At 38.6% G+C, this 12,586-nt stretch overlaps 2 long non-coding RNA genes across 2 annotated transcripts in view; one reads left to right on the top strand and one right to left on the bottom strand.

Moving 5' to 3' along the window:
• The window catches only part of LOC135451152 (uncharacterized), a 94,817-nt gene extending 89,321 nt beyond the window's left edge, over window positions 1-5,496 (bottom strand). The window contains exon 1 of the long non-coding RNA XR_010441234.1: window positions 5,450-5,496. This is a non-coding gene — a long non-coding RNA (uncharacterized LOC135451152). The remainder of the gene's footprint in view (window positions 1-5,449) is intronic.
• A 1,175-nt stretch (window positions 5,497-6,671) lies between these two features.
• LOC135451073 (uncharacterized) lies at window positions 6,672-12,375 on the top strand. Its single transcript, XR_010441208.1, has 4 exons — window positions 6,672-6,891; window positions 7,124-7,189; window positions 10,088-10,186; window positions 11,196-12,375. It is a non-coding gene; the product is annotated as an uncharacterized LOC135451073 (long non-coding RNA).
• Window positions 12,376-12,586: the final 211 nt, after the last annotated feature.

Below are 12,586 nucleotides of genomic sequence, written 5' to 3'. Positions count from 1 at the left end.
TGAGATTTTGAACATGCAATAAAAGATTATGAATAAAGATATGTGGAGTGTGTGCCTACTCAGGCAGAGCTAGATCACCCATGGTGTAAATCAGCTAATTTGTGTAAGCAGCACAGCTGATGATCATTAATTGTTGCTATGTGCTCACTCAGACAAGAACACTGTGCTTGTTCCTCCTCCTTTTTTTTTTTTTTGTTGGAGGCAGAAAAACTCTCCTTTTGTCACCCTATTTTTCCCCATAAATTGCAGGACCTGCACAACTGGAAAATGCCTTTTTTGAACCTGACTGGAACTGTGCACAGCGCATGGATAACAAGAGCCACACGTGAAGCTGGCAGAATTGAGCAAATTAGAAAGCAGATGCACTTCAGAGGATGTTTTCCAGAGGTTTAATCTTGCTGAGGCACTTAATTCTCACTGGTTTCGTGAATCAGCTGCTCATAAATTGTTCTAAATTTTTTTGAACAGAATGGCAGAAGGACACCTGTTTTAAAAAAGCAGGATAATAAGATATAGTTCCTGCCACCCATACAAAAATGCTATTTTCTATGTTAAAAAACCACTCCAAAAAACTGTTACCAGTAGGTTACAGGGTGAGTAGAAGGCAAACAATGAAAAATGAGAGAAAAAAGGTTATAGATATGACTGTGTATAACTAAACATACATTAAAAAAAAGGAAAGCAATAAAGTTCTACTTATTTTTACGGATGTTGCTGGGGTCACACTAGCTCAGAGGAGATGGCTTGATTTATATTCCAGGTGTTTCTCCTTGGAGGCTGAAGGTTTCAGCTTTTTTCCCAACATTTCTACAGCTTAATAATGGGGGACAGCAAGAAAGTTTTCTATGTCTTTCCATGATTTTTGTAATATTGAGAGTGGAATTGTTCAGTTTTCTTTTTAAATCAGCACACAAGTTGGCAAAGAATATGATGAAATTTCTTTTACTATCCAATTGTTTAATAAGTTTAATTAATTAATTTGGTGAAATTTTTTTCCTTTTTCTTCAGTGTTGTATTGATACAGTTGGTTTTGACTTTGCCTTTATGCTCCTTAATTTTTTGACATGGAAGTTTGCAAGTCAGGCAGCTCCTATTATCAATTTTCTACCTAGTTTGCACAAACAGATTTATCTACTTAAGTTGCAAAGATGTGCAAAGTCAGTCCTTCAGTGACCCTTGAGACTCTTCCAGAGTTTTACACTGATCTACATTCCTCAGCTCCTTCAGAATTTTGAACTTTTCAGTGTTTCTCCTCTGCCTTGCAGTTTGCTTGCTGCTGTAAGTGTAATTGTGCTGTGGAGCAGAGCAGTGCAGTGACCCCTGCCCAGGAACAGCTCTGTCAGCACTGGAGCCTGGGTTAGAATCCCCAGGGGAACTCCCCTCCATTGCCAGAGTGCTCCTCAGGTTCCCAGGATGGGAGGCAATGCAAAGGATCTCATGCGTGTGTAACAAACAGCCTCAGGACTGCGTGTTAGAAAGGATGTTCCAATATTCCATGGAGAGAAACTGCAGCCACAAATAAATTGTTGGCCTCTGTCTCCCTTGTCACACAAGGACCATACAGTTGCCTGGTTTTCCCATTATCAGTCCCCAGTAGTCATCACTAACAGGAACCTTCTATTCATCTTATTTAATGTGACTTTGGATCCAGTGCTCAGTGAAAACAGAGAAAAGAATTATCTATACTTCCATGGGTTTGGCTAAGACCTTCTCAGCTGGAAAATAAGATATATCTCATAACACAGGAAGTACCAGAAGCTTATCCTGCAGCAATACTCTGCCTGTATTTGTTGGATTGGTTTCTTTTGGGCTCTGGTTTAACTCAATGCTATTATTCTGTTCCTTCTGGCAACAAATGAGATCCAAATCCCACTACAATGAATGAATGAAAACACTGCTGGCTAAAATAACTATCATTTTATAGCATTCCTCATTGATAAATCAGTGTAATTACCTTTATTTTCCAGGGCAAAATGAAAGACAAAGTGAAGATATTTGATTTATCCAAAAAGGCTGACAGCAAAGGTAAAGAATTCCAGAGTCTAAATCCAGGGCTTGACAGAAAAGGTAAAGAATTCCAGAGTCTAAATCCAGGGTTTGACAGATTGTTTCCACCATTAGGGATAATCTGTCAAACATGTGAGCCAATATTCTGTTTTATGTTTTACATACTGTGTTTTCTAGCATAAATTTCATTCATGTTTATGCAATAACCTATATACTATTGGAGTATAAATTAACAGAGTACTTGTGACTTTTTCCCTGGTGCAAATTCTCCTGAAAAATTCTGTCAGAAGACTGATTTTCCACAAAGAATATCAAATACTACCTCCTGAGGAAGCTGTGAAGACAAAGCTACTCTGCAGCCCAGACTGGGAGTATTCAGTCCCAAACTGGCAAAGTACAAATGTTTCTATTCACACTTTTTTCCTCTTGCTGTCTCGGATTGTCTTTACTTCCCAATGTGTACTTTTGATCAGTAAAGGAGTTAAAAAGGGAACATTTCTCATTTTCCTCCTGCATGTAGGATACACACATATGTTTCCCTGGGCACATCACTCCCAGCTAATGTCTGACTCAGGGGTTTGTGTAGGCTATATGTACATAGAAACATGTATAGGATAGGCTTTATGTGCATAGAAACACCTCACAGTGTGCATTTCTCCAAATATAAAATATAATTAAAACAGGGGCTCTCCACACAACTATTTAATCATAAAATGATTGAACTGAGTGGTTGAAGTTTGCTCATCCCAGCAGCCAGAGATTCCCATCACTGTCACTCACTCCACAAAAATGATTTGTCTGTTCCACAGAGCATGATTTCAGTTCCATGGATATGTAAGGGTGATGACCCCAGTTTCTGTCCTTTCAGAGATTTGCTTTTTTAGGCATTGCATTCATCTTTTCTCTTTAATGCTTATTTTTAGTATATATGATTATCCTTTTTGCAGCAGCACAAAATCATGCTTGATTTGCCTTTCTCCTGGCTTCTTAAATGATTGCCTGGTGCATCCATATCAGGTTGAGGCTGTTGAGAAGGTCAAAGCAATGACAGCCTTCAGGGCTGTGTCAGTGAATGCTAAATTGCCTACTCAGCTCAGCACTACCACAGGCTCATCCACAAATACAGCCAGACTGTGATGCAAGCAGTGCTTGAATAAGCCTCAACTTTCTTTTCCTGACTCAAAGCTTTCCAAATTTTACATTTAAGGCCTGATTTTCTCAGCAGTAAGCATCCTCTCCTCGCCTTGAATTGCAGAGAAATTGCCTTTTGAGAATACAGCTCCTGTAATTCCTACTTTTCCCCCCATAGCAGGAAATAAAGTCTGCAGCTATTGTGAAGGGGTGTCATTCCTTTCAATAGTTTTGTTTCCTTTGTTATGAAAACAAGGAACAGCTTGTTCTCTAGCTGTGTTCATTACATGAAATAAACTGTTCCATTAACAACTTTTACTTTTCTGTGTTGGAAGTGTCCAAAAGGAGGTATGTTATAGCAGCACAGGTAAATTACTTTAACAGGACTTTATGTCATCTAACTGTAGTCTGTTGGAAGCAAATACTCTTGAAATGACACATGCACTGCATAGCTCTGGTTTCTATCACTGCTATCCACTTTGGGCTGCCTTCCAATACTTTATTTCATTGAGCAGAACCTCACCTCACTCAGGTAAGACAAATACTGCCCAGATTGGGTGTACCTTTCAGAATCTGGCTGTTTATAAACAACGTTTTCATTCAGCTTTGAGTACCACAGAAGTAACCAGACTCTGACAACTAAGATGAGCCCTTACCAACTAACACATAATTACCAGCTTCAGAAATGTTGTCATGCAACTTTCATTCTACAGTGCAGCAGAGAAATCCACCACATTCACTTCAGCTGCTGCTCCTGGAGACAGTGACCTGTGGCACTGAAAGGCTACAGGAAATGCACAGGTGTCACTACAGACACCAGCTGTACCAAGTGAAGTTGTGCAGGTGCAGCTGAGACCATCATTTAGTACTTGTTTGGGGTGAGCTGTATGCAACAGACAGAACCCAGTCTGAATGCAAGGATCTAAGCTGAGTTTGAAGTCCTGATATTTGGAGAAAAAACTATTTTCAAGAGAATTTTCTGACATAAGGTGTGGAAATTTATGGGACTCAGTGATCCACAGCTTTCTATGTCAATATGTCATGCCCTTTTGTGCCTCTTTTCATGGTTGAACTGTTTTTCAAACAACTGAAAAGAAGATTTGAAACATCTAACATGAAAATTCCAACAAACCCACAAAAACATTTCTTAAATTAGGAAACAATAAACAATATTCTTAATCTGTTCATATTTCAAACACAGTACTACTTTCATAATGGCCTATTATCAACTTTCACCACGTTTTTGGATACTTGTTGAAATCTGTCTCCCCTTGAACATGCATTTCACAAGACACAAGCATATATTCAATTTCATTTTTAAAGAAGTTCTTATTCTGGTCACTAGTTCAGGTTCTGTTCTACAACCAGTTAATATCCTTAATTACAATATCATTATTAGTTTTTATAATTATTTCATCACTTTTGAAGATCATAATGGTTGGGTAAAAACATTAAAACTTTTTAAGTGTGAAACATATCAGCGTACAGGATTTAATTTAATTCCATTAAAAGAACCAAATGGGTGAGGTTTGTTCTTTTATATCAGTACTACAAAATCATGTTAGTGTTTAATGCTGAGGAAAACTGACACAGGACAAGGTCAGTTCCTAAGCTGCAAAAACTAGGAAAAGTTAGAAGGAAAGAATCATATCAGTTTTCTCTCACTGATTCTGCTTTTAACAAACTCTAACTCTGCTTTCATTTCCAGCTCCATTCAGTAACCCAGAGCTACAAATATGCGAACCTGAACTGCAAACCCAAACCTCCATGGCTTCCTCAGGCACAGAACCATGGACTGCATGCAGAGAGCAGCACAAACACAGGCCACAGTCCCTTCCATGCACAGCTCATCCTGCTGGAGTGCTGGGCTGATCCTGGCAGGCCGGCTGCTCTCTGCTCCTCTGCCTCCTCCCCTCCACCCCAGCATTCAACTGTTGGCTCTGCATTGCAACACATTAGTCACAAAACTAAAACTCCTTTAGGGACAATTTTCCTTTGCAGATAATAAATGTCCGGCAGCAGCACCCCTATATAATTGATATCACAGCAAACAGCACATATGTGACGTACGAAAGAGAAGCCCCAGAAATTGTCATACAAAAGGAATAGGGCAACCCCTCCTCCCTTACAAACTAATAAAAGTCATCAAAGTAAGTGGGGTATTAAGCTCTTAAGCTCACTGTATCAACTAATTTGCCCTAAATTGTCACAGTGTTTGCTACAGAGCATATTGCAGTTGAGACAGCCACAACGCACAGAGTATCATAACACAATTTCAGAGAGCTTCAGCCCATACACAGTAACACCTTACCTCTTGAGAAGGCTTCAATTGTCTGCCCACACAGAGTAACATCCTGCCACTTCAGAAGGCTGCAAGCAACTGCCCCACTTGTTCTGCAGCCCAGCCTTTTATCCCCTCCTGTTGATGCACTGCACCTGTGTCCCTCTGGTCCCTGGGCTCTCCATGGCTCGTTACCCCCAATATCATTCACCTGTCCTGCACAGCTGTAGCCCATTGAGATGTGGCACCACAGCCCCACTCCCAATTACCACAATTGTGTGCCCACGCTAAATCTCATTAATATTTCACTGAGTGTTCAAAATTGTAGTTTTTGGTTGGGGGGAGGGCTGTCACTTCAATAGTTTCTTTTCAAAATGAAGGCTTAAAGCTGCTGTATATACTGAACTCTTTAATGCAGCAACTGCACTGTAGCAAGTTGAAAGGAAATCTCATTAGGAGAGGATTCCAGGACAAAAAAAAAGCACAGTCACTCTTAGTGCCAATTAGCAACTTTTTCTGCTGTTTCAAATGAAGTTCCAAAAAAAATGAATGAGTAGACAGATTATTTCACCCCAGATGTATTCCTTCAGGTCAAGGGTGAGGCACCTTGTGAGGGTGGTGTTACTCTGTGTTCTGATTCAGCAGCTAAAGAAACTGCCAATTTCTTAACCCAACAAGAGTCAAAAATTCAGGTCTGTAATAACAGTAGCACAAAACAAAAAGATATGTAATTTCTGTCAAAAATGATGGAATTCTTTCTTTCAAAATTAAATGAACGATAATTCAAATGTGTGCAAAGCTGGCAGTACTTTTAAAACAGTCCATGTCAAATCCTAGGGCATTAATCCATTTTAACCATACTATTAACAATTACCATGGCAGGTACACAGGCAGAACCTACATCTTGTAGTCATGGAACAACCAAAACAATATTTCTGCACACTGGATTCAGAAGACACAAGGAATGAAGGAACCAGTGAGTAGTGCAAAGGAAAATCTCATATGAGTTAGAAAAAAAATTAATAAGATTTCTGCAGGAGGCCATAACTTTCAAACATCATCAACTCTTCCTCTGATTTAATTCAACTCGAGTTAGAGAAAGGCATAGACAAGCAATGAAATTCACAGCATCTACAAAACCACCTACAAAAATCAGGAAGTACCTGATCCCTCCAGCCTATGAGGGTGTGTAACCACCTGCACCCTGACAGCACATTAAGGATTAATTCACCTCATCTGTTGACACCAATTTATGTTTTCTTTAGCCATGCCAAGAAAGCCTAAAATAATCCGCAGCTCCTGATTTCAAAATAATTCACTGACAGAATCTCAGAGGTCAGGATCTCCCTAGACTCAGCACATGTAAGAAGCACACGCCAGTGCATCCAGATAATCATTCTACAGAGGATCTGCAGACTTCCAAGTGAAAAAGTCATATTTTCTGCAAGAAAATACCTGTAGTACTTTGAGAGGTAAAACCAGTGTACCAATGGATCATGATATTTAATCATGGGTGTTTGTTTAAATGAAATTGTGTACTCAGAACTCTTGTGGGTCCTGAGCCAAAGAAAAAAAAAGGCATGCAGGAAACTGAAAACATTTTAAGTTCTAGTTAAATTCCTTCAGATGCCCTTCTTGTGAAAGCAAGTCCTTTTCTTGACCATAACTCTGCATTTCTTAGGTGATATTAGTTTTTTCTATCAGGTTGTCCAGCTGGAAAGTCCCTGAAGGGAGCTCCTGCCTCAAACTTGCCTAATGGGAGATGAGAAGGTAAAGTGGTTTTACAGTTGTTGTATTTTGTTGCCAAACCCTTGAAAAGCATCTTTTGCTATATGGAGGGAAAAAAAAAAGAATGCCCAGTCAAAACAGACAGTCTATATTTTACTGAAAATCTTTACTAGTGGTGTCTAAATGCTCCAGTAACTTCTTGACCATTCTTCACCTGGACAGTAATGCACTCAAGCTGTCAGAGGCTTGTGAAGGGCAGCCACTCTAAATTAAATTTACTGGAACTTATTTAATGTCAATATTTATTTAAAAGAAAACAAAATCAAGTGATCAGGAACAAAGGAATATTTTAAGTTTTGCTTAGAAAGGGAAACTTAGAATAAGTTTGTAGAAAACCTTCAACTGGGTTGAAGAAAGCAGAGTGGACAATGAGATCCCCATGGAGGCTGAAGGGTAGAAACATGTTTTCTTGTGAACAGTTCTCATTTTTTAAATGCTCTAAGCTATTTTTAATGGGTTTCATCTCTACCAAGTTCTCTAAACTCTGTCTTTGTCATGTGTTTCACAAAATGCAACACATTTGCTGGCATATGTCGTTCAGAATAATGAATTAATTTAATTCTGCAGCTCATTACTGCTTTTGACTGTCCCAGTAACTGGCACAGTGACACTCACTCCTGAGTGCTGGAGAGAAGAAAGGATAGGTGTAAACACTTCAAAGACTCAAGACCTGAGTGCATTGGTTTTAACAGAGACATAATCAGTGGGGGCAATAGAATGCCACTTTGGATTAGCATCTTGAAAGCTAAAGAAAAGCCTGCTGAGGCAAACTGGGTGTTTCTACCACTCATGCTGCAGCACTGCACTTGTGCTTGCTGGGAGCTGAGTAGGGAGGATTAGCATGACCTTTGCTTAATGATCAGGGCTATAAACCTTTAGGGACTGGATGGTAAACAAAGCAAGGAGCTGGAAAAGAACAGGAGTCACACAGCTTTCATTAAAGATTGTTTTGTTTAGTTTCAAGTTTTAAATCTGGAAGATATTTTATCACTGACTGTTGCTATCAGTTGTGTATCCCAAAGCAAATTTATCATGGGACCTCATTCAAACTGTTAAGGCTAAACTTGTTTCATTTTTATCTACTGAAAAAGTAAAAGCAGAAAACTCAGTGCACATTTCTAAGTCACCACTTAGAAAATGACACCACTGCTTATGAAATCTGACACAAAATTTTGGTGTTCCAGATACCTTAAGATCTGGAGAAGTTGATTCTACCTGTGTCATTTGATTCCTTATGTTACCTTGATGGGTCTCATGGTCTTTGTAACTACTAAAACTTGAATGAGAAAATCCAAGTGATATCTTGGTGTCTTTTCTGTAAGATTTTGATGCTTCCATGTTTCCTCCTCTGTTGTCACAGGCAGCACAGCATCTGAGCCACTGCACTGGAGCATGTAGCCACCTTTTGTGCTTCCAAGGGAAAATTTGTTTCAGGAGTATTTAATAACAATATCCTCCATATCTTCAATTTTCTGCAGCCCTCCCTCTCTCTTCCTGAGGCAAAGAAGAATTTGGTTCCTGTCTCTCTATTCCACATTTAACCCAGCCACTGGTGACACTCAAGGGGAGTATTTGCTCTTCCCAGAATTGTGCTGTTTGGGCAGAGATAACCAATACTGCCAAAGTTATTGCAGAATGTGATTGGAAAATATCTGGTGGAGAGATTTTTATTGCAGTGCCTTTTAGCATGGTAGCAGCTTATTTGTCATATTCATGACTAACTAAAGAAACACTTGTAAAAGATGCTTCACTTTGACTTAATCATCCCATCCTTTATATATTTAATAAATATACAAAGTAACAAGCAGTTCCACAAACATTGGAACAAATGGAGAAAGATTTTTTCAGAGCATAAGACTAACTTTATGATTCATAAGGAGACTGTAACTAAGGAAAGTCTTGTGAAGATCTCTCTCATTAACCAACACGAGATCCTGACATGACACAAAAATTAACATATTTACTGGATGTTATGGGGGTGGGTTTAATATTGTGGAGACAATAGAGGGAATAAAATTTAAATTTAAAAATAGCAACATAAATGAAGGTCTATCCAAGATTTGGGCTTTCCTCAATTTTTCTTTAATGTGAATTCTGTGGTGCACAACATACATTGAATTTTAACATCATATGTTCCTTTAAAGAGATTATTTGCCAGGATATTTTGCAAAATTTATGAGAATTTATTATTACTAATCCATTACAAAATATAAAGTTAACAGTAAATTCAAAATTAGTTTACAGGATGATGGCTAACATATTTCCTTGGGAAATCAGGCCAAATTCAAGTGGTACTATTAAAATCACCATAGAACAATCAAAACTTGCAGTCATGTCACAGCAGAACTAGTGAGGTCCAAGTTAAATGTCTTTATTTAAAAAAACCTCAATATTTATTTTTTAATTTGGTTTCAAATACATTCATTATTTTAACTGCTATTTGTAATTTACCTTGGAATAAAAAAAAAAAAAAAAACCACAATGTTTTGGGCAACTATTTGAGACTATTCAGGTATTTTGGTATTATTTTTGAGGGATCTAGTTATTGATCCTGCTTTTTGTTTGTTCTATCTTTTCTGTCTTAAGGGGGTTGAGAATGCACCTCTTAAACAAAAATTTATATATATAAAACAAGCACTTTTCTGCTTCAGCAGCACTCCTTATTTTCAGAATAATAAAAATGCACTCATTAAATAGTAAAATAAATAAAAAAGATAAGCTTGATTTTCTAACGACCTCAGAGTAAGTCATAGATAAATGATCAGGTGTCCAGAAACAGGAAGAAAGCAGAGGATGAGAGAATTATTTATCCACACTCTCGACAACAAGGGACTACAGAATTCAACTGCAGGTTTTGTAATTCCTCATCTCTTGCTTTAGCTACTAGACTAGAGAATCATAGGGAAGAAGTCCTGGAAGAAGCACATTTCCCTCACTGCCTTTGGAATGAAGGTCACACTTCTGGATCAGAGCATCCAGGTAAGCATTCAATGCATTGTAAATTAATGGTTTTCAGTCAAATAAAAAAAAGTCTCCATAGAAAAGCAATCAGGAGGTAGTGTTTATTCCCATAATGGAGCTGCCATTAAGTAATTTTTATGCCCAGAGGATGGTGCAAGCCTCTGTTAGAGTGAGGTTGCCATACTGTGTCTAACAATGGATGGATGTCCAGCCAGTGCTCCTGAATAACTGCAGAGGACCCTGGGCAGGAAAGCTCCTTAGTTACAAAGTCACAGATAAAGTTGAGTGCAAGTAAGTGAAGATGATACTGCCAGGATTAAAACAACCCCAATATTACTATGGAGTTATAGTCTTTCAACTGACAGTCACACAGGAATGAGATTTTCGTGTTACAACAACTATCTCTATGAAAACATCAGCTCAGTGCTCAGTAATGGCTAGAAAGCAAACTTAAAGTTAGAAATTATTGAAAAGTAATGAAGACTAGAACAGCAATGCTGTTATGGCAGTGCATAAATCAGAGGCTGCTTTCTCTCAAGAGACACTGTGGAGATGGAAAAGGCACAGGGAAAGCTGCACGAATCAGATGCACGGGGCTGCTTCTGTGAAAGGAGCAACGGAGCAGATTGGTATTTCTCTGTGTGAAAAAGAGACAACTGAAGGCTGAATAGAGGGAGTCCTGTAGGCTTATGACTGGAGAGGAGACAGTGAATAGACATTAATTGGTCACTGCTGCTCACAGTACAAAGGAAGAAGGAAGAGAGAGGGGAAGAAATCAAATAAATCTGTAGAGCTAGGATCGGATCAAACATCTTTGCACAGTGTAGAATGGGGAGATATTTCTTCATGTAGTATGTATTCAACCTATGTAGTAGTTAAGTTACAAATTTCTTTCCAAAGAAGTCAGCAGAAGCTAAAATACAACATGAGTTGAAAAGCAATGGACAAAATGACAAAATAAATTCCATGAGTCCCACTAAGACCAAGATGTCTGCTTCAGGACATATCTAACACAGTTTAATTTTAGCTTTCAGAAATCACTCGAAAGTAGAAGAACATTCAGAAGACACCCTGCAGTGTGCTTGCTCAGGCCTCTGGTCTACCCTGTGCTCCTGAAGAGGATGGTCACCACCATCACAAGCACAAGGTGCTGGACCAGGCTGCCCTTGCTCTGAGTCTATCCCTGTTTCCAAGAGCCAGAGATGACCCAGCTAGGAGCTAGCTAGCTCTGTTTTTCTCATACTTCAGATTTCTGACAATTCTCCTTATCTTTTAGAGTAAATTAGTTGAATAGAAAAGTGTTCATTAGAACAACCTGTTTTATCATCGTTTGTGTATATGTAAGATAGGGCAAAATGGAGAGGAAGAGAGAGGACACAAGCTGTGGGCATTTTGGATAGAATAAAGGGGTCTGTGATCCCTTCACCAAGAAAAACTGCAAGTCAGATCATCAGTGTGTGAATTGGAATAGTCCCATTGCAATCAATGGAAATGCACTATTTAGCCTAGCAGAGGATTTAACCTGAGTTTTTTACAAAAGAATGGCCCTTAGATCTGCAAAAGGAGGTTGCTGACACACAGAGCTCTGCAAATTTCTTCAATTTGTTCAGCTGGTTATACATTTCACTGTAAGTCAGATCTCAGATCCACCTCCTCTCTCACCCATTAATTCTGCTCTAAACCTGACCTTCTTTGTTCTTTGACCTTCTTTTGCCACAGTTCCTAGTAATCCTTTTATTTCTGCAGCTCCATCTATCTCACAATCTCTGCTTCCTTTCTTACTTGGGTCCTGTGTACTATAAAATATCCACTGAATTTTCATGTGCTGCATAGTGTGCCAAATTGCCTCATGAAGGACACTCCATAAAATGTTCTTCTGAAAACACTGTCAAATACACTACATAGTTTCTACAAAACTAATTTTGTGCTTCAACATGTGAGCATCAATTCTTACCAACAAGATTATTCTAATTAAAATTTCAGTTCAAGTAGAAAAAAACAAAAAACCCACCAACAACAAGAACAACAACAAAAAGAGGGACGGTCAGTGTTGGTGCTGTACAGCTGGGAATCAAGTGAACATTGCATTCGTGGTTTGGAAACAAGTAGTTCACAGCAGAAGGCACTAAAGCAGTTTTCAGACAGTGTGTGAGTTTACAAATTAAGCTCTCCTTATTTCAAGTTTTCTTTATGTGTCAGTGTGTTTTCTACATCTATTTATCACATTTTGTTTTGAGGGAAGGTGGCAGTTGGAAAGTTTTGTTGATTTGAAATATTTACTTTGCATCTTTCCTAACATAGAAAATACCACTACAGTCAAACAGACTAGGATTTTCCACCTGCTACAGGAAGTTCTATAAGGTGAATAAAGCAAACCAAATTGCTGTCAAATCCACCTTAATGATCCTTGTTCTAATT

Source organism: Zonotrichia leucophrys, chromosome 8, assembly GCF_028769735.1.
Source record: "Zonotrichia leucophrys gambelii isolate GWCS_2022_RI chromosome 8, RI_Zleu_2.0, whole genome shotgun sequence".
In the NCBI taxonomy this organism is placed as follows: Eukaryota; Metazoa; Chordata; class Aves; order Passeriformes; family Passerellidae; genus Zonotrichia; species Zonotrichia leucophrys.
The sequence above is the reverse complement of the archived record's forward strand: the minus strand, read 5'-3'. Positions and strand labels throughout refer to the sequence as shown.